Genomic DNA, 20,151 nt, shown 5'->3' with positions numbered 1-20,151 from the left:
AACTCTACAGAAAGTGAGCATAGAGGGAACATACTTCAACATAATAAAGGCCATATATGATAAACCCACAGCAAACATCACTCTCAATGGTAAAAAACTGAAAGCATTTCCTCCTGTAAATAAGGAACAAGACAAGGATGCCCACTCTCTTCACTTTAATTCAACATAGTTTTGGAAGTCCTAACTACAGCAATCAGAGAAGAAAAAGAAATAAAAGCAATCAAATTGGAAAAGAAGTAAAACTGTCACTGTTTGCAGATGACATGATCCTATATACAGAAAATCCTAAAGATGCTACCAGAAAACTACTACAGCTCATCAATGAAGTTGGTAAAGTTGCAGGATACAAAATTAATACACAGAAATCTCTCACATTGCTATACACTAACAACAAAAGATCAGAAAGAGAAAAAAGGAAACAATCCCACTTACCATCACATCAAAAAGAATAAAATACCTAGGAATAAACTTACCTAAGGAAGCAAAAGACCTGTACACAGAAAACTATAAGATACTAATGAAAGAAATCAAAGATGATGCAAACAGATGGAGTGACATACCATGTTCTTAGATTGGAAGAATCAATATTGTCAAAATGACTATACTACCCAAAGTAATCTAAACAGTCAATGCAATCCCTATCAAATTACCAATAGCATTTTTCATAGAATTATGAAACCAAAAAATTTTACAATTTGTATGGAAGCACAAAAGACCCCGAGTAGCCAAGTCAATTTTGAGAAAGAAAAACAGAGCTGGAGGAATCAGGCTCCCTGACTTCAGACTATACTACAAAGCTACAGTCATCCAAACAATATGGTACTGGCACAAAAACAGAAATATAGATCAGTGGAACAGGATAGAAAGCCCAGAGATAAACCCATGCACCTATGGTAACCTACTCTATGACAACGGAGTCAAGAATATACAATGAAGAAAAGACAATGTCTTCAATAGGTGGTGCTGGGAAAAGTGGACACCTACATACAAAAGAATGAAATTAGAACATTCTCTAACACCATACACAAAAATATACTCACAATGGATTAAAGACCTAAATGTAAGACCAGATACTATAAGACTCTTCAAGGAAAATGTAGGCAGAAAACTCTTGGACATAAATTGCAGCAAAATCTTTTTTGATCCACCTCAGAGAGTAATAAAAATAAAAATAAAAATAAACAAACGGAACCTAACTAAACTTAAAAGCTTTTGCACGGCAAAAGGAAACCATCAACAAAACAAAAAGAAAACCCACAGAATGGGAGAAAATATTTGCAAACAAAGCGACCAAAAAGGGATTTATCTCTAAAATATACAAACAGCTCATGCAGCTGAATATCAAAAAAAAAAAAAACCAATCAAAACATGGGTGGAAGATCTATATAGACATTTCTCCAAAGAAGACATGCAGATGGCCAAAAAGCACATGAAAAGATGCTCAACATTACTAATTATTAGAGAAGTGTAAATCAAAACTACAATCAGATATCATCTCACACCAGTGAGAATGGTCATCATCAAAAAGTCCACAAACAATAAATGCTGCAGAAGGTGAGGAGAGAAGGGAACCCTCCTTCACTGTTGGTGGGAATGTAAATTTGTACAGACATTATGGAGAACAGTATGGAGATTACTTAAAAAACTAAAAACAAAGCTACCATATGATCCAGCAATCCCCCTCCTGGGCATATATCTGGAGATAACCATAATGCAAAGGGATATATGCACCCCAATGTTCACTGCAGCACTATTTACAATAGCCAAGGCATGGAAGCAACCTAAATGTCCATTGACAGAATGGATAAAGAAGATGTGATACATATATACCATGGAATATTACTTAGCCATAAAAAAGAATGAAATAATGCCATTTGCAGCAACATGAATGGACCTAGAGATTGTCATACTGAGTGAAGTAAGTCAGGCAGAGAAAGACAAATATTATATGATATCACTTATACGTGGACTTAAAAATAATTGGTACAAATGAACCTATTTACATAACAGAAATAGAGTCACAGCTCTAGAAAACAAACTTATGGTTACCAAGGGGGAAAATGGGGGGATAAATTCAGAGACTGGGATTGACATATACAAACTACTATATATAAAAGATAACTAACAAGAACCTAGTATATAACACAGGGAACTCTATTCAGTGCTCTGTAATGACCTATATGAGAATGGAGTCTAGAGAGAGTGGATATATGTATGTGTATGGCTGATTCACTTTGCTGTACAGCAGAAACTAACACAACATTGTAATCAACTGTAATCCAATAAAAAATTAATTAAAAAAATAGATGCACACAGTGAAAATTTTAACAAGGAATAAGAAAATATAAAAAAATATTAAAAAATACCCAATCAGAAATGAAGAATTCAATAAAAACACAGTAGAAATAAAAACACACTAGAAGGCATAAACAGCTGACTAAATGATACAGAAAAATGCATAAGTGATCTAAGACAGAATAATGGAAATCACACAATTAGAACAACAAAAAGAAGTTTGGGGTTAGTAGATGCAAACTATTACATATAGAATGGATGGACAACAGTGTCCTACTGTATAGCACAGGGAACTATATTCAATGTTCTAGGATAAACCACAATGGAAAACAATATAAAAAAGAATGTATATATATGTATAACTGAGTCACTTTGCTGTACAGCAATAATTAACACAACATTGTAAGTCAACTATACCTTCAGTTTACAAAAAAAACAAATTTTAAAAAATGAAAAAATGTTTAAGAAATCTCTGAAATAACATTAAGCATACCAATATTCAAATTATATGGGTCCCAGAAGTAGAAGAGAGAGAGAAGAGGACTGAAAATGTATTGTATTTGAGGAAATTATGGCTGAAAATTTCCCAAACCTGAAGAAGGAAACAGATATCCATGTACAGGAAGCACAGAGGGTCCCAAACAAGATGAACCCAAACAGACCCACACAAAGACATATCATAATTAAAATGGCAAAACTTAAAGAGAGAATTCTGAAGTCGGCGAGAGAATTCTGAAGTCGGCTAGAGAAAAACAGAGTCATATACAAGGGAATCCTAATTAGGTTATCAGCTGATTTCTCTACAGAAACTTTGCAGGCCAGAGGGGAGTGGCATGATATACTCAAAGTGGTGAAAGGGAAAAACCTGCAAACTAGGAGATTCTACCCAGCAAGATTATCATTTAGATTAGAGGGAAAGATTAAGAACTTCTCAGACAAGCAAAAACTAAAAAAGTTCATCAATACTAAGCCTACTATAAGAAAAATTTTAAAAGGTCTCCTGTAAGTGGAAAAGAAGTAAGAATCTATGGGAAAGGGGAAATGCCACTAGGAAAGGCAAAAATATAGTAAGGTTGAAGATCAAACACTTAAATAAGCCAGCATGAAGATTACAAGGTAAAAATTGTAAAAACAGCTATAACTACAATAAATAGTCAAGGGATAAAAATGAAGATGTAAAATATGACATCAAAAACACAAAATGCAGTGGAGGGGAGCAAAAATGTAGGTCTTTTAGAGTGTGTTTGAACTTAAATGATTATCTTTAAAAGAAATAGATATAGTTATAGGTCAATATATACAACCCCATGGTAACCACAAATCAAAAGCCTAGGTAGATACATAAAAACTTTTCAAAAAAAAAAATAGGAACACAAGCACACTTCTAAAGAAAATCATCAAACCACTAAGGAAAAAACATCCAGAAAAAGATATGAACAGAGTATAACTACAAAAACAATGGGAAAATAAGTAATAAAATGTCAATAAGTACATACCTATCAATAACTACTTTAAATGTCAGTGGAATAAATGCCCAAATAAAAAGACATAAGGTGGGTGACTGGATAAAAAACAAGACCCTTCCATATGCTGCCTACAAGAGACTCACTTCAGATCTAAAGACACACACAGACTGAAAGTGAGGGGATAGAAAAAGATATTTCATGCAAACGGAAAAGATAAGAAAGTGGGGGTAGCAATACTCTTATCAGACAAAACAGACTTTATAACAAAGGGTATAATGAAAGACAAAGAAGGGTATAATGATAAGGTGATCAATAGAAAAAGATAATATTACACTCGTTAACACATACGCACCCAATATAGGAGCACCTAAATATATTAAATGAATACTAGTAGACATAAAGGGAGAAATTGACAAAAATACAATACAATGGATTAACAGAATTGAATATGAGCTTAACATAATCTTTAAAAATACTCTCCATCCATTGTACAATTGAGGGATTTTGCACATTAGTTTCTTATTGAACACACCTGCAACATACTCCCTATTTTAAGCAATGCTACTGTGATCATAACATTTACATCCCTCTTCTGTATATTTGCTAGAAATTCTTCAGATTATACACCTAGAATTACAATTTCTGGATTACATAGTATGTGTATAATGTAGGAAAATAAATCCACAAAAGCACAAAGATGAAGACATAGTTTATATTTTTATTCCCAAATCACCAGAATACATGTGATATTCATATTCAAAACACAGCTTTTACTAAATACAGTGCACATTTTTCTAACAAAATTTGATATTCTGAAAACTTCTTGTTCCATCTTACTTCCTCATCTCTGCCTAGAGATATCAAAGATAGAACCCATAATATGATAGTTTACATTTATTAAAATATGGAATCAGAAATAAAACTTCCACAATCAATTCAAGATGCTAAATTTGGGTTATGTCCTATATAATTAAAAAATAATGCTAACAGTGGCTTCTCCTATGTCTCTGTTCTTTCCTAACTGTAAAAATAAAAATTACAATCAGAATTCCTGTGAGGTGGGAGATAATATTTCCTCTTTTTTATGTATCAATATTATTATTACTGGTTTATGTATTGCTGAGCATTATATAGTATGATATAAGTAATAACACACTCAAAGTGCCTTTCTTTAACCTGATTTTATCGTTAAACATTAATTTCAGGTTAGTCATGATGATACATATAGGTCTAGTCCATTGATTTCACATTTTATGTAATATTCAATTGATAATGCCCTACATTTTATTTAGCCAATTATCTATGGATGAATTTTGTACATTCTTCCAAATCTTAGTATTTTAAATGATGCTACTATGAGCACACATCTTACACTGCTCTTTGGCATATTTACAAAAACTTCTCTAGGCAATGCACTTAGAATTTTAATTTCTGCATTTTAACATATGTACATTTTAAAGGTACTCAAATTTTTTTGATTTGCTCTCCAATCTGACTAAAAATTTTTAAAAGTTCATAAAATGTGTATGAGATTTTGGGTCTTCTAAATGCTCATTAACACTGAGAACTTCTATTTAATTTTTTTCCAGTCTAATGAAGGTAAAATAGTATAAAACTATACATAACTTCGAAATTATTTGGAAAGATACTGAGTGGCAAACAATAGTTTTTGCTATATCCTCTATTAATTTTCTCTATACAGTTCTGTACATTTTTGGTTAAATTTATTCCTAAGTAATATATAACTTTTGTTCACAGTCTGAATAACACCTTAGTTGTTCTTTCATATATTTTAATTGATCATTGTTCTGTACAGAGATTATATATTGATTCTTTTGCTTATCTTTTATTGAAGTTTAAATTACATGGAGGTCACAAATCTTACTTGTGTATCTTGACACATTTTATATGCATGTATAACTATGTAGCCTTCATTAAGATGAAGCTATAGAACATGACCAGCCCCCTCTCAGCATGTACTCTCATTAAAAATAATCATGTTATTTTGTCTGCTTTTAAACATAATAGAAATAGAATTATATGTTACATACTCTTTAGTCTGGCTTCCTTCAGTGTACCTTGCATCAGTGAGATTTGTTCATATTGTTATTTATAGTAGAATTCATTATTTTTCATTTCCTTATAATATCCCATCTTAAGAATAATGCCATATTGCTTGTTTTGTTGTTAATAAATATTTACCTTGTTTCCAATTTGGAACTACAGTAAGTCCTCCACATACGAACGAGTTCCATTCCGAGAGCGCATTCTTAAGTCCAATTTGTTCGTAAGTCCAACAAAGTTAGCCTAAGTACTCAACTAACACAATCAGCTATATAGTACTGTACTGTAATAAGTTTATAATACTTTCACACAAATAATACATGAAAAACAAACACAAAAAATAAACATTTTTAATCTTACAGTACAGTACCTTGAAAAGTACAGCAGTATAGTACAACAGCTGGCATACAGGGGCTGGCACCGAGTGAACAGGCAAGAAGAGTTACTGACTAGAGGAGGAAGAAGAGGTGGGAGATGGAAGAGCTGAAGGATCCTCAGCAATAGGAGATGGAGTGTTCTTCCTATGTTTTCCTCTAAGAGTTTTATAGTGTCCAGTCTTATATTTAGGTCTCGAATCCATGTTGAGTTTCTTTTTGTGTATGGTGTTAGGGAGTGTTCTAATTTCATTCTTTTACATGTAGCTGACCAGTTTTCCCAGCACCATTTACTGAAGAGACTGTCTTTTCTCCATTGTATATTTTTGCCTCCTTTGTCATAGATTAGTTGACCATAGGTGTGTGGGTTTATCTCTGGGCTTTCTATCTTGTTCCATTGATCTATGTTTCTGTTTTTGTGCCAGTACCATATTGTCTTGATTACTGTAGCTTTGTAGTATAGTCTGAAGTCAGGGAGTCTGATTCCTCCAGCTCCGTTTTTTTCCCTCAAAACTGCTTTGGCTATTCGGGGTCTTTTGTGTCTCCATACAAATTTTACGATGATTTGTTCTAGTTCCGTAAAAAATGCCATTGGTAATTTGATAGGGATTGCATTGAATCTGGAGATTGCTTTGGGTAGTACAGTCATTTTCACAATATTGATTCTTCCAATCCAAGAACATGGTATATCTCTCCATCTGTTTGTATCATCTTTAATTTCTTTCATCAGTGTCTTATAGTTTTCTGCATACAGGTCTTTTGTCTCCCTAGGTAGGTTTATCCCTAGGTATTTTATTCTTTTTGTTGCAATGGTAAATGGGAGTGTTTTCTTAATTTCTCTTTCAGCTTTTTCATCATTAGTGTATAGGAATGCAACAGATTTCTGTGCATTAATTTTGTATCCTGCAATTTTACCAAATTCATTGATTAGCCAGGTCATGGAAGCAACCTAAATTCCCATCGACAGACGAATGGATAAAGAAGTTGTGGTACATACATACAATGGAATATTACTCAGCCATAAAAAGGAACGAAATTGAGTCATTTGTTGAGACATGGATGGATCTAGAGACTGTCATACAGAGTGAAGTAAGTCAGAAAGAGAAAAACAAATATTGTATATTAACGCATGTATGTGGAACCTAGAAAAATGGTACAGATGAACCAGTTTGCAGGGCAGAAGTTGAGACACAGATGAAGAGAACAAACATATGGACACCAAGGGGGGGAAACTGCGGTGGGGTGGGGATGGTGGTGTGCTGAATTGGGCGATTGGGATTGACATGTATACACCGATGTGTATAAAATTGATGACTAATAAGAACCTGCAGTATAAACAAACAAACAAACAAAAAAACAACTAATACTAAACTTTCTTTGGGTTATTTGTATGGAAACGTTAATATAATGTTTCAGACATTACATGAAATTTCTAAAAATCTTATATATTCTGGTATAATGTTATAAGTCATAATTCTAGTTATTACTTTAAAATGTATATCTCAGAAATAAAAAAATTTAAAAAAAGGAAAAAAAAAAAAGGAAATGGAGGGCAAGCTGCAATTTCACTCACGTCTGAGGCTGACGGCACAGGTTCTGGTTCCTTGCTGGAACCAGATGCACGTTTGCATCTTTGAAATTTCACAACGTGAAGGTTTGTATGTAGGGGACTTACTGTATTATGAATAAACCACTAAAAACTTTTTTATATGTCCTTGCATTTTACATAAGTACACATTTCTGTTAAGTAAATTGTCAGAAGTGGACTTACTAGGACTAAGGTTATGCATATTTTTTTAATCTTTAGTGGATTCTATCAAACCTTTTCCTAAAGAGGTTGTACCAGTTAAAACTGCCAAAAAAACTGAATACATATTTTTCCAAAGAAGATATACAAATGGCCAACAGGTATGTGAAAAGGTGTTCAATTTCACTAATCAGGGAAATGCAAATCAAAACCACAGTAAGATATCATTTCACACCTGTTAGAATGGCTGTTATCAAAAAGATAACTGTTGTTAAGGATGTGGAGAAAAGGGAAACTTTGTGCACAGTTGGTGGGAGTGTAAATTGGTGGAGCCACTATGGAAAACAATATGGAGGTTCCTCAAAAAATTAAAAACAGAACTACCATATGATCCAGCAATCCCATTTCTGAGTAGATATTCAAGGGAAACGAAACCAGGATCTTGAAGAATATCTGCATTCCCTTGTTCAGTGCAGCACTATTCACAGTAACCAAGATATGGAAACAACCTAAGTGTCCATCAATGAATGAATGGGTAAAGAAGATGTGGTATATACAGAGAATGGAATTTTATTTAGCTATGAGAAACAACATAGATGGACCATGGGGAAATTGTGCTAAGTGAAATAAGCCAGACAGAAAAAGACAAGTACTGCGTGGTATCACATATATGTGGAATCTAAAAAAAAAGTGCAACTCATAGAAACAGAGTAAGAAAGTGGTTGCCAGAGGCTGGGGGAGGGAGTAATAGGTAGAATTTGGTAAAAGGGTACAAACTTTTATCTATAAGATGAATAAAGTCTGAGGATCTAATGTAAAATATGGTGACTACAGTTGATAGCACTGTTCATATAATTGAAATTTGCTAAGGGAGTAAAACTTAAATGTTCTCACCAAAAATAAATAAATAATTATGTGAAATGGTAGATGTGGTATTTAATAGATGTAGGAAATCCTTTCACAATGTATAAAATGTATAAAAATGTATAAAACATAATTAAGGATGCCTTGATTAAGCTGGGGAATTAAATAAAAATATGTATCTCGTCTTTTAAACATCTAAGGAATCTGTAGTGATGTACTCTTTTTCATTACTGATATTAGTAATTTGTGTTTTCTCTCTTTTTTCTTAATTTGTTCTGCAATACGTTTAACAAATTTATCAAAGAAACAATGTTTGGCTATGTGTTTTTTTTAACAGAAAAATGTATCTGTTTTCTCATTCTTTAATTTCTTTTTTTATCTTTATCATTTCCTTCCTTCTACTGTCTTGGAGGACTAATTTATATATTTATTTCTGGTATTGAGGTTGAAATCTTGTCACTGATTTTCAGCTCTTTTTGTTTTCTGTTGTATGCATTTATAGTTCTAAATTACTTTCTAAGCACTACATTAAAATTGTATGATTCAGTTTTGATATGTTATATTGTAACTATCATCCAGTTCAAATATATTCTAATTTTCATTTTATTTCTTTGTTGACTCATAGATTATTTAGAAAAGGATGACATAATTTCCAAATAGTTGAGGGTTTACCAATTTTCTTTGCTGAGTGATCTCCAGGCTAATTCCAATGTGGACACATAACATATTCTATATGGCTTCACTCCTTGAAATTTGTTGAATCTTGATTATCACCCATTATATGATCAATTCTGATTAATGTTCCATGCGACATTGAAAATAATGATGTGAATTCTGCAAGTACTGGGTTTAGCATTCCCTTATTTCAACTAGGTTAACTTTCTTAAGTGCATTTTTCAAATACTCAATATATTTATGTTTTTATGTCTGCTTGTTCTATAAGATACTGAGGAAGTTATTTTAAAACCTCCAACAATTTTTGGAGGTCTATTTCTACCTGTAGATCTATCAGTTTTTGTTAGTCATATAAACATTTTGTATTACTATATTGTCCTACTATATTGTTTGATCATTATAAAGTATCCCTTTCATTTCTGATAACACTTGCTTTAAAGAATACTAGATTTTTACATAAATATTTGTGATATATATATGTATACATATATACATATATATATTTTAGTTTCTCTTTACCCTCATATTTAAAATGTGGCTCTTATTGGCAGCATGTATTTTTTTTTTTAAATCATGTCCATCAAATTTTGTCTTTTACATGGGTATTTGTTACATTTCTATTCATAAGATAACTGATATATTTGGGCTTAAAATCCATCAACTTGTTATTTATTTTCTAATTTTTCCATTTGTTCTCCATTTTCTTTATTTTCTCCTTTCTTGCCTTGGTTTTGATTAATCAGTTATTATTATTTGTTTCTCCTTTATGAGGATGTTAGTTGATATCCTCCCTTACAATTTTAATTAACAGAGAGATCATAACATTCATACTTAATTTATTACAGATGCCCTTAAATTAGTACTGTTGCATTTTCTGAGAGAGTGCCATAATTCCCCACACTTTATCTATACCACTTCATGTGGACTTACTACTTTTGTTGTTATACATGCTAATATATCATATATTTAAAAATCCATAAAATTTTAGTTTTATCCTCATATTTGCCCTTTCTATGTGTGTATGTGTGTGTTTCCTTGCATAACCGTGGTTCTATGAGTATTTTTCTGCTGTTCCCCAGTTATTTTTATTTTAGTACAAGACTGTAGCCTCTGAATTCTCAAATTTTTGTTTGTGTTGGAAATCTCTTACTCGCCTTTATTTTTGAAAAATCGTTTGGTTGATTATAAAATTGTATGTTTATAATTCTTTCTTTCAGCACTTCCAAGAAGTAATTCCATTGGCTTTTGGCTTCTGAAATTTCTGTTAAAAAGTAAGATCTCAGTTTTATTATTGCTTCTTTAAAGGTTATGTATTTTCTACCCTGTGACTGATTTGAAAATTTTTCCATTTTAATAATTTGTCAGCTAGTTTTCCTACAGATGTTGCTCTTATCCTTTTCTCCTAGCCTCTAAACAAACTGAAATGCAATTAAATTAGGCTTCTCCAACATGTTTCACATGTATCAATTATTTTCTGCTTTATCCACTTCAAGTATTGTATTTTTTTTAATTTCCAGAATTTCCATTTGATTCTTTTTTTAATATACATATAGTTCAATATTTTGATAAAATTCTTCTTTTCTCTACTTCTTCAAACACATTAAAGCAATATTTGGATTTCCTGTTTGTTTCAAACAGCTCATGCAGCTCTATTTCAAAAACACAAAAAAGCCAATCAAAAAATGGGTAGATGATCTAAATAGACATTTCTCCAAAAAGACATACAGATGTCTAAAAAGCACATAAAAAGATGCTCAACATCACTAATTACCAGAGAAATGCAAATCAAAACTATAATGAGGTATCACCTCATATTGGTCATCATCAAAAAGTCTACAAACAATAAATGCTGGAGAGGGTATGGAGAAAAGGGAACCCTCCTACACTGTTGGTGGGAATGTAAATTGGTACAACCATTATGGAGGACAGTATGGAGGTTCCTTAAAAAAACAAAAATAGAACTACCATGTGATCCAGAAATCCCACTCCTGGGCATGTATCTGGAGAAAACCATAATTCGAAAAGATACATGCACCCCAAATGTTCACTGCAGCACTATTTACAATATCCAAGACATGGAAGCAACCTAAATATCCATCGACAGAGGAATGGATAATGAAGTTGTGGTATATATATACAATGGAATATTACTCAGTCATAAAAATAATAAAATAATGCCATTTGCAGCAACATGGATGGACCTAGATATTATCATACTAAGTGAATGAAATCAGACAGAGAATGACAAATATCACATAATATCACTCATATGTAGAATCTAATTTAAAAAGATGATATAAATGAACTTATTTACAAAACAGAAACAGACTCACAGATTTTAAAAACAAACTTATAGTTATCAAAGGGGCAAGGGGTGGGGGATAAATTAGGAGCTTGGGATTAACATAAACACACTACTATATATAAAATAGCTAGCCAACAAGGACCTATTGTATAATGCAGGGAACTCTACTGAATATTCTGCAATAACCTGTATGGGAAAAGAATCTGAAAAAGAATGAATCTATGTATATGTACAACTGAATCACTGTGCTGTACACCAGAAACTAACACAACACTGTAAATCAACTGTACTCCAATAAAATTAGAAGAAGAAGAAGAGATGGACTTTGAGAAATAAAGGAAAAAGTGGGTTCTAAAACAAACAAACAAATAAGCAAAAATTGGGGCGAGGATTCATTATTTTTTAAATGCAGAAAAAAAAGAGTATTTTTTTACATGATTGTTTGTTAAAAGTCAATTGTATATCATCTGGGGCTTTTGGATTCATTTTTCTTAATGATTATTTTCAGTTTTCCATGTCCCTTTGTGTCAAATTTATATACTTTTTAATGGTATTGTCTATAGCAAAATTGTCTATAGCAAAATTACTGTCTATAGCAAAATTATTGCAAAATTACTGCAAAATTATTGTCTATAGCAAAATTACTACACAAAAATATTAGCTTATACTTTAAAAAATATCCTGCATGAAGTATTTTCCCCTTTTTAATTATGTAAGTATACAAGTCTATAGTCTCTTTTTTCTCTTTATTAGCCTCTTCCAATAGTTTGATTCTCAAATCACTTTTGTACTGCTAGTGATTTCTAAGTCTTTTATACTTCCCATATTCTTATTCAGTATTTTCTTTCTAATCTATATCACTGTGAGAAATACATTTTTGAATCTCCCTCACGACTTTGGATTTTCATTTTTGCTTATCGTTCTCTTGAATTTTATTTCACAAATCTTGATGCTATTTTCTTATGCATAAGGTCACGATTATTATATATTTATGATACACTGTCTTATTATCATTGAGATATGTCAATCTTTGCTTTACTGTTTTAATTTTACATTCTAATCTTCTAATATTAATAATATTACATTAACTTTAATTTTATTTGATTAGTTTTTATACTCTCATTTCAACCTTTGCATCATTATATTTTAGGTATATCCCTTGCAAGAAACAAACAGGTTGATGATTCTCTGTCTGTTGATGAGAGAATTTAACGAATTTAAATTTATTGGCTTCTCTGACATGCTTAGAATTAGTTATACAACCTTATTTTGTACCCTCTACTTAATATAATTTTCCTTACCTTTGTTATACTTTCTATCTTAACCACGTTGGATTTATTAAGTTTTCTTTATTTCAATTTATTCTCTATTAGTTTAGATACTGAGGATTTTATTCCTACTCTTTAGTATTTATTTATGTGCACTTTATGACTCACAAAATATTCTTTGTGTTCCTCTACATTCCCAGCTTGCCTTGTAGTTAGATCAGAGCCATTTGAGAGCAATAGCTGATGAACAGTGAGAAGTGATTAGTTTCATTCCAAAATGAGGCAATTAAAAGCCAGTGTACCTCTCTTTTCCTGCTGCAATTACCTCGTAGGACGTATGTTCCAGAAGCACAGATTCAAGAGGGAGGAGAGCTGCCTGACTCTCATTAGACTTTGCATAAGTTAGAAATATATTCTCATTATTAAGCCACTGATATTATAGGATTTGTCTGTAGCAGCACTTAACATAAGTTATTCTGACTAAAACAAATAACTTTATATTTTGCCAGCAAAATCTAAATGTTAATCATTGTATCTGTCTTTTATCCTAGCACTAAAAGAACCTTGGAGTTTTCCCTGTAAGTCCCCTCACATATTCCATGTTTTTATGATTACTTGTCAGCATTTTATTTCCAACATATATTTTATATATTATTTTGTTTAATATTTAATACCTAATACTTATTTAAATACTTCCATATGTTTTAAAATCTTTCTTGCTCATCATTACTGCCTTTGTATCAGTCCTACCTGCTGGCCTTATTTTCCTTCTTGCTAACTAAAACTTTTAGCAGTTCTTTTAGCATTATTTACTGAAGTTCAAGCTGAAGTCGTGTATTTTAAAACATCTTTGTTGAATTGAACAAGTTAATACGTGCAAAATATTTATACAATTTCTAGAATTAGATCTGTTTTTTAATCTTTTCTGTGTGTTTCCCATATGCCCTGAGTTGTAGAGGTTTATGTATATAGAACAGGTTTTGAGTTTCCTTGGCCAGGGTGCCATAGAATTCATTGGATTGAGATAACTTTTGAATTGATTTCCAGCTCATCCTGCCTTATTACTTTGGAATTAATTACTCTTGAACAAGTAGATACACAAGACTGAAGATATATAGCACACACATTGCTTCACTGTTATTTCCAGGCTCATTTAGTCTGTTAACATTTTTTTTTTTTATTTGTTTCCAAGTTCCCAGAGAGATGACAACAAATTTATCAATGAGTCAAATAAGAAGCTTTAAGAGGTTCCAGTACCTTTTGGCTGAAGATGAATCTGCTAGTGGTTTGTTTGGTCCTTGCTCAGTTTTATTCTTATTACTTACTGTATATCTCTGAGGACCTGGAAAGAGTAAAGTTTAGGCCATCAAAGCTAGCTCTTAGCCAGCAAAATGACCCTGCTTTCTTTCTTCTACTTAGTTTGAGCTAAAAGAAAACTGGATTCTATACTCCCTGAGTGATATGACTTTACAAGAGATTCTTTGGCTTAAGGATACAAGGTTCCTGCTTCTGTGCTTGCTCTGAATCTTTACCTTCTCTACTCCTAGCTGAAAAGTGAATACAAGATACCTTTTGTATAGGATTCTATCCACATTTTCCTCCCAACTTATGCAAAAATGGTTATATAAAAAGATGAATGGATAGATAGATAATCTGCTTTATTAGAAGACACTTGTCACATACATAACTATGCTTGTGAGTGTAGATGTAAAGCACTGGGTGTAACAATAACAGTTTATGTTCTTCTAGTACCAAAGCTTTAATAAAGAATTAAAGAATTCTCATTAATCAATTCCATATTTACTATTAAGTTTTTCATTTTATACAGTCTTTCCCCAATTCCTTCATCAGATCCAGTGATAATATGAGCAAATGATACATAATTAGAACTCATAGCTCATAAGAAGTAAAAACTTGCTACTGGCAAATTTTCTCTTATTTACACCAACTCTGTAAGTCTCACAGTTTCACCCATCACTTTATTTCTTCTTTATGTGTCCTTTCATATTTCTCACATATTTTTGCTTGCATTCCTCTTTTACTTTCTTTTCCAGGCAAAAATACAACACATACTCCAAAAAATAACCTCATGGAAAAGGCTGACAAAATCACTATCAGAATTCCATATTACTGCAAAAGTTCAATAGTTTTGTTACTTCCTCTGCTGGAGGTAGTCTGAAATAGGTAGACAGAAATTTTAGTTTGCAATGAACAGCATGTCATTGTGAGAAGTGAAAAGCAGAATAATTCTGGTTTTATCATTAATCAGTATTTATAATATTTTGACATGTAACGTTTACCTACCTTTGAATGATGTAGAGTATTCTGATTACATTTCACTTCTTGTATACTTTATTTTGTCTTTTCTGGAGTTGATGATTACCTTTTTTCCCCATTTTTTTAGCTTTCTATATACCTCCTAGAAAGTATAAATCTCCTTTCCATATATTTAGACCTACCAGGTAATATATCAGTTTCATTGTTTTCTTAGAGGTAGTCATCTCATGCCTTGGTTTTGATCTAATCTGGACCTTATGCTCTCTAGGGTTTTAGCTACAGCTATATTCCTGAAATCTTCTAACACACTTCTCCTAGGGATTATTCTTTATCACTTTGTGATGCTGGAACACTCATTTGTCTTCTTCCTCCCCCTCCTTCTCCTTTTTCTAGTATGGCATATCTTCCAAGAATTTTAAAAAATAATGCATGGGACAATTTTTTGGAGAAGGTCTCAATGTTTTTTTCTTCTAACTTTGTATTTGAAAGATAACTGTAATGGGAACAGATTTCTACTTGAAAAATATGAAGGTATTATTCCATTTTGTCCAGTTTCCACTATTATGTATTGCTAAGAAATTTGATACTGTTCAAATTTCTCAACATTTGCATGTGGTATGATTTTTTTCTGTGTAAGCTTTAAGAATCTTCATTGTGTGTCCAGCCTTCTTCTATTTGATGGTGATGTATGTACATGATTTGAGTGTTCTCCACTGTGATGAATATTTATGGGTTATTTCTATCTACAAACTCAAATGTTCTTTTTTTTTCCTTTTTACCACTTTATAATTACAAAATGTCTCTTTTATCTTTAATACTAATCACTGTCTTGAAATTCATTTCATCTGACATAAATATAGCGATCTTAGTTGTCTTACACGATTATTGTTTGCCTAGTATAACTTTTCCCATCCCAGACTTTAACTTCTCTCAGTTTTTGTACTTAAAGTGATTTTTCTTGTGGATAACACTTGTTGGGTTTATCTAGATTGGCAATCTCTGCCTTTTACCTGGAGTATTAAGCAACTTATTTTTAATGTAATTGTTGATGTAGTTGGGTTTAAACATGATAGTTTGCTATTGTACTCTATTTGTCCCAATTGATCTCTACTATCCTCTTTTGGATTTATCGAGTATTTTTTTTTATTCCCTTATATCTCTTCTTTTGGCTATTGACTATGGCTCTTTCTTTAATTAACTTATTTTCATAGTGGTTGTTCTAGAGTTCACAATATCCATCTTTAACTAATCACAATCTATAAATTATATACCACTTTATACCTGTATAAATCTTTCTATTTTGAACATTCTAAAATTATTTCTTTGCTGAGTAACCCCTCTGTTTCCTCAGTTTTTTCTTTATTATTACTATTCAGATGGTGGAGTTCCTGGGCCTATATTTCAGGTTTCCTATGATTGCTCTTACTTTTCAAGTGGTCTGTGTGTATGTATTCTAATTAGAAGGAGCTTTTCTCATCTTTATCCTTCAACATTTTCCTTTTATATTTTGTTTTATGCTAGATTACTTTTAATTTCAAAGACCTTTTTTTGTTTTCCTTATATAAATATGCTTACTTACGTATGCATATATTTTTAATGGTATTTATACAGTGTGTTTATTTTATTGCATTCTGTTTTCTGAATTGTCTGTTTCTTCTAAGAATTTTAGTTCTCTGTTTTATTTTCTGTCATTCAGGTTACGAAACATGGTCAAATGACAGACTATAGAAAATAGGAAAAAATCTCTGCATGTATCACTGGTGTTGGTTACTTTGTTAATTAGTGGGCCTTCTTTGTGTGAGCTGGCTGCCTCATTATGACTTTTCCCATAAGTTGGTTTTTGCAGCATTTTCAAAGCTAAATGTTCTCAAACTAATGTCCTTTCTTCATTGTATTTCAGGCTTCCGATGTCTGAGCCTTTAGGGGCTCCATGATGCATACAGGCCTGCTTATGCGCTTCCCCCACTGCTGGCATCATTTTTCATTTTCTCTCACTGCTCAGTCTGTTACTATTTAGTTATATGATTTAAATATTCCAAAATTATTTTGCTGGCATCTCTTTTTTGTTATGTTTATCCTTAAATATTTTCTTTTTTTATAGTTGTGATAAAATTATATTTAAAGAAATTATATGTTTTTGCCATTTAAGAAATCAGCTTTCACATCCAGTCTTATGTTTAATCAGTAATTTAGTAAGTTTGTGCTAATTGTCTAATAGGTATTTGGCCTTCTGGACCCTGTCCTCGAGGTACTCATATTTCATTTAGAATGACACAGCTAATGCTTATAAAAATGCAGAGCAGTATACTATATATTAATGGGGTAAAGAATATAATCGAAATTCAGGAAAGGAGGAAATATATGTGGACTGAATATTTAGAAGAGAGAAGAAAACGTTAGGTCATGTACTGATACTTACTGTAACACATTTGGTCTTTGCTAGACTAAAGAAGAACACATCAATAACAATGACAAAGAACATTTCTAGAATGCTTATTCATATGCAGTAAATATACTAAAATTAGTATAGACTACTCATCTAATCCTCCAAACAAATAAATGGGCTAGTTACAATTATTTTCTCCACTTTTATAAATGAAGAAACTGTGGCTTGGAGAAGGATTTGACTTGCCTAATGTCAGAAAGCTAATCAATAGTTGAACCAGGATTCAAGTCCCAAAGCCTGACTTTAAAACCTATGCTCTTAAACAGCAGGCTAAACTGATATTTGTATAAATACAGCTTAAACTTAACAGTGTATTTCAATTCAATGTAAGTATTTTCAGAGATTTTTTAGAAAGTCAAATATAATCTTAATTGTGATAGACAATAACAAGGAAATGTAGACTGGTTTATGATATATCCTAATTAAAGAAGACAGTTAACTTCTTTTGTTAAAAATTATTCTATTGAAACTGGGGGTAAAGCTGCAGCTTTAAGCTGAAGGTAAATAAGTCAACAAAGCAATAAGCTGACATGGGCTGCAGGAACTTAGAACTCTTGGTTAATGTAATCAACAAGTTTTGAAATAAAAATGTCATAGAACATTACTGATATGCCCTCCCCAAAAACAATCTCAGTAAGAACCCAACAAATGTAAACAAACAAAACAGAACATACACAATTAGACATAAATCTGTAGACAAATTCTATTTCCATTAAGATTTTTCCCTAAATATACATGAATTAAGATTCTATAAGACACAACTTGTTACATTGTGCCCCCTTTGAAATACAGCAGCTTAAAATATTAGAAGCTTGATGCAACAAAGCTAGTCAATCAGGCATGTAACGATGACTGCTTACACTAATTAGTAATAAATGGCTTCCATAGTGCTAAGAAGTATTCTTCACTTATATTTACAAAATACAAATTCCAAACACATTTATTAGGTACAGCTCTCCACTCTTTCTGCATGTCCATTTATTGAATTTTAGCACAAAAATTTTAAAGTGGATAACAAACTTTCAGTGATTAAAGAGGGGAAGTTTGGTGTGGTGGAAAGAAGAGGACTGGTATCAGAAATTTCTGTCCTTGAGTAATGATGAAATTGTCTAAAATAAATTAAGTAATTAAAAAAAAAATGTCAGAAAGCAAGTCCATTCAAGGACCAAATGAGAAAAAGTAGTGTTCCACATAAATGTCTGCTCCTGGGCCCCTTAAAAGAATTGCAAACGGTGATGTGTATCTCCTGCCCATTCAAGGTGATTTCTAATTTTTTGCATTAAGTTTAACTGGAAAGGCAGTAATTTCTGGCATTTTGCATATGTGCTTTAAATATTATTGTTGTTGTTACTGTTATTATTATGACTACATGGTTATATACTTAGTTCATTCAATTTATTAAAAAAAAAAAAATCCATTTGGCCAAACAGATCTCCTGGTCAAATGACCAGCCAAATGAGTTTACTTTCCATCAGAAAGAAGTCTGAATTCATTGCATTTTATTTATTACAGTTGCTTTCATTTCAAAATAACTGTGTTGATACAAGCCCCATGGCATCTCACTTTTGAATTCAAATTCTAAGATAAATAGATAGATAGATGATTGGCAGGGTCAGGTAGACAGATATAGCACAGGGAGCTCTGTAGTAAGCTTGATACTAATTCTCCAGTTTTGTGTTTTTCTTTTTTTTTTTTTGGGTAAGGTCATGTTATTTCGCTACCAATATACCCTCCCTCAGGAGCTATGCATTTTTGGATTATCCTTTTGGTTGGAGCCCAAGAATATGGATGGGACTAGATAGGATTCTGGAAAGCTGATCAATTTGCCTTTCCTTAGTAATCTGGATCAAAGGCAATTGTGCAGTGTATGAATGGGAAAGAAGCTTCAGAAACTTCAGTAGATCTGAACTTCAGAACTGCAGAACTCTCAATCTGATCAATTTTAGACATAAGTACATCAGGAAGATGAAGATGTACACAATTCTGTTAAAATGATCTGTGCCATGTACTTTCTGGAAAGTCTTTGTATCCCTCAGGAATAAGCACACCTGGGGTTGAAGACATCTGTTATAAAGCATGGTTCATTCTTCATCCTAACAAAATTACTCTGCCTGTTGACAAGGTCAGGAATTATAAAGTGAAGATAAATAAAAGAGTTTATTCAAGAAGATCTTACTGCATCAATGTAGTCCCTTTAGTCTATCATGTCAGGAAAAGGAGATGTGGCATTTGTCTATGGTGACGTGATTCAGCTGAATTTGATTAACTACTTGAAGGGATCTGTCAGCATCTCTGTGAAACTAATCTGAAATATTCCATTTCCTTAAATGTGTTTAATTGGGTTGGGGCCTCAAGGCATATTTTTATCAG

The 20,151-nt window shown here is 32.1% G+C and overlaps 3 long non-coding RNA genes across 3 annotated transcripts in view; all 3 read left to right on the top strand.

Moving 5' to 3' along the window:
* LOC309612505 overlaps nt 1-20,151 on the top strand; it is a 564,995-nt gene that overhangs the window by 348,818 nt on the left and 196,026 nt on the right. The window lies entirely within an intron of this gene.
* Nucleotides 1-20,151, top strand: part of LOC309612535 — a 235,066-nt gene that overhangs the window by 63,524 nt on the left and 151,391 nt on the right. The window lies entirely within an intron of this gene.
* The window catches only part of LOC309612542, a 155,013-nt gene that overhangs the window by 29,749 nt on the left and 105,113 nt on the right, over nt 1-20,151 (top strand). The gene's annotated exons all lie outside the window — the stretch shown is intronic.

This window comes from Balaenoptera borealis, assembly GCF_965194805.1.
Source record: "Balaenoptera borealis genome assembly, chromosome: 15".
NCBI lineage: Eukaryota > Metazoa > Chordata > Mammalia > Artiodactyla > Balaenopteridae > Balaenoptera > Balaenoptera borealis.
The sequence above is the reverse complement of the archived record's forward strand: the minus strand, read 5'-3'. Positions and strand labels throughout refer to the sequence as shown.